Source organism: Scardinius erythrophthalmus (assembly GCF_964197995.2).
Source record: "Scardinius erythrophthalmus genome assembly, chromosome: 17".
Lineage (NCBI taxonomy): Eukaryota > Metazoa > Chordata > Actinopteri > Cypriniformes > Leuciscidae > Scardinius > Scardinius erythrophthalmus.
Window position 1 is genome coordinate 970,090 of NC_138237.1, and position 3,387 is coordinate 973,476.

General features: G+C 36.2%; 1 protein-coding gene across 1 annotated transcript in view; it reads right to left on the bottom strand.

The window, feature by feature from the left end:
* Positions 1 to 2,413: 2,413 nt before the first annotated feature.
* Positions 2,414 to 3,387, bottom strand: part of uhrf2 (ubiquitin like with PHD and ring finger domains 2) — a 43,303-nt gene continuing 42,329 nt past the window's right edge. Inside the window, exon 16 of the mRNA XM_081391590.1 lies at positions 2,414 to 3,387. This exon is cut by the window's right edge and continues 308 nt beyond it. The gene's annotated coding sequence lies outside the window, so the exon portion shown is untranslated.

Here is a 3,387-nt window from a genome sequence, read left to right on the forward strand (position 1 = left end):
GCGCGCGCGTGCGTGTGTATGCTGAAAAATAATCAAAACTTCATACATGTTAGTTAGAGGACCAGAGTTACAGCAAGGTTTTAATACGAAGGAAAGAAAAAGAATGAAATCTAATTCTTTTCGTGTGCTTAAGGCTAGAAACATGAACCTGTGTGAATATTCCAGAATTTTCCAGTTTTATTTGACTTAAAACACTTCATTCTGTCTCGCTCTTCCCTCAAGACATAGGCTACTGCTGTTTGAGAAAATCAACTGTTCTCAGTAAAGCTTTCAGAGTAAAGGTTCAGATTCCAGAAGACGGAAAATCAAACTGGAGCTTAAACTGGGAACAAACTCTGGAATCTTCAGGTGAATCTCAAATTCCAGCTCCGCGATCTCGGAAGTTCGTATTTTCGAGTCGTGTTCCCGACATCAGTCACTTTCGTCGAAGCAAGATGGCGGTGTACCATCACCATTAACCACTCAAAATTACCACAAGGGTTTAAACTCTACTCCTAGAAAATGAAGTACAAAGAATGTGCAGCAGTTGTGTTTTGCCTTTTTATTGATTCATGAAGCCACAATAAACTTTATCGTTACATATTATATTGTTATATTACAATTGTTATATTTTGTGCAGGGAATCTAAAGCTTATTTAATTGTAAATAAAAAAAAGCCTGACATGTCACTGCAAAATACCAATAAATATTGTGGTATTCCGCCACGTTTTTCACTGACACACACCTAAAGACTCCTAACGATCGGGCTACAAGAAAAGACTGAGACACTTGTATTTACGATTTTGTGGTGGCGTTCATATGGGAGCTTGTTTTCGCCACAGAATAAAACAGTTTAAAAGATAATTACGACTTTTGATCACACAATTCTGACTTTTTTCCCTCAGAATTGCGAGATAGAAACTCTCTATTGCAAGTTATAAAGTCAGGATTGCGAGAAAAAGTCAGAATTGTGAGATTTAAACTCGCAATTGCAAGAAAAGTCAAAATTGCGATAAAAGTCAGAATTTTGTGATATAAACTCACAATAGCGAGAAAAGTCAGAATTGCGAGATAGAAACTCTCAACTGCAAGTTATAAAGTCTGAATTGCGAGAAAAATTCTGAATTGTGAGATTTAAACGCATTTTTTTTTTTTTTTACAATTGTGAGATCAAAAGTGGCAATTACCTTTTTTATCTTTCTTTTTTTTCTTCGGTGGGGAAAACAAGCTTTCATAAGTTCATGTGTGTTCGATCTTTTTCAGCATGGCTTGCACCATACAAATCAAAATAAATAATTAAGATTATAATGATATTTTCATGATTATTAAGCCTGTCAATTCAAAAGTTTCATTTTATATTCATTTTGGGGGTGAAGTAAAATTTTCATAGCAAAGAAACTGTATTGAAAAATGAAAATGAAAGGAAAAAGATACAGACAGGTATATAAAAGACAAATCAATCAAGATGACATCATAATTTGTTATTATTATTATTTATGAGTTTGAGAGATTTTTACAGCATGGGAAATCACAGCAAGACTTCACATCTAGACAAAATGATTGTGAACAAAAGAAGCTTGGTTACGTAAAAAAATAATAAAGAAATATATCTTTAAGATTTTATGCAAAGAGATGAGGTGACGTCACCAACCAGCATGCGATGCTCTCAGTCAACACTAGATGTCTCCAGTGTTCACGAGGCGTTAGGGAACACTAGTTCAGTGTGGAGTGATAGTGCACTGCATACTGCACTGAAAATATGGCTTCTGTCACGTGACCTCAGTTATCATTTCAGTATAGAATCTGCTTTTGTGTTAAAAAAAAGAAAAAAAAAAAAAAGAAAAAACATGGAGCCATTAAAAATGCTGGTTGATGTAATTTCTGGAAGGTCAAATTGGCCTTAACTACAACTACACAATGCTTTTCTTACTTAGTACTTCTGTCTTGTCAGTCCAAATATTTAAAAATTCTAAAATCAAGATGCATTTACTAGATGAGTAGATATTATGTCTTGTTTTCTGGTGAAATAAACCAAAATTAAGTGATTTGTTGCTTAAAAAAAAAGCAGAATTATCTGACAGTGTGGGGTAAGCAAAAATAATGTAGCTTTTTTTAAGCAACAAATCACTTAATTTTGGCTTATTTCCCCAGAAAACAAGACATAATATCTACTCATCTAGTAAATGCTTCTTGATTTAAGATTTTTTAGATATTTGGACTGGAAACAACAGAAATACTGAGTAAGAAAAGCATGTTTGCAGTGCACTTGTAGTGGTATGAACACACTTTCCCCACCGAACATGACAGTACAGCTGTTCTGTTAAACTTTCCTCATGTTTCCGGATGAGAACCTTGAAAGAATCAAAGCATTAGATGTGATCATGTGATTCTTCTCTGTGTGAAACACAACCAAAAAAGACAAATCACACACTGATTCTGGAATCAAAATATTTAATAAGTACATAACAAGTATTATACCATGTATAAAATTTGGAATCACAATTCGAAGCGATGTGTGTGCTGGGGTTTACCACACTGAGGGAGCGAACGGTGCGTCGAACGGTCATGACAGGAGGAACATAAACCATCTTCAGTAATAAGTGCAAGAAAACATAAAACACCACAGTAGAGCAGAAGCAGAAGAGAGGATCACGGACCAGACCGAACCAAAGAGACTGTATAATCTTTAAACATTTTACATTTACATTTCCTGAAAAACAAAAGCAGAAATCTGAGGAGGAAAAGGACGTCACCACAAAAAGAGGACAAACAGGCCAAGCAACGAACAACGAGCGGCGAACGGATGAACACCAGCCGAACGAGCGTCCGGGCGAGGCGGGAAGAGGAGCGAGCAGATTCTCATGACACCCGTCAACAACATCCGGCCCATAATTCACTGCAAAAACACGTGCGTCGAGGAGACGAAGCCCGCCTGTACGACCGTCCAGATATCCTGAACAGTGACATTATTATTTTCATTCAATTTAAACACATTTTACCCCCATTAATATGTCAAAAACTGATATATTATTCATTCAATTGTATTTATACATTTAAAATATTAAAAGTACATATAAAAACGATCCATATTAAAAGCATTTACACATTGTATTCGATACGCTGCCTCTAATGCTTGTTTATTAACAAAAAAATCTGTTTTACAGTCAATAGAATCTAATAGAGTCACTAATGAGAAATAAGAACATCTGGACACGCTAGTAAGGGTTTGGGTGAAACGTGTTTGTGCGTCACTATGCAAATAATAGTTTGTTTGTGCATAACGTGATGTTTTTGGGGGTGAAATATGAGGCGACGTGTTTCTGACAGGATTCACGAGGAGCGTTCGCTGCGCACGCAACACTGAGTCTCTGCGGCCGAGGAGCCGGTGTTTCTGCTGGACTCCCAGTC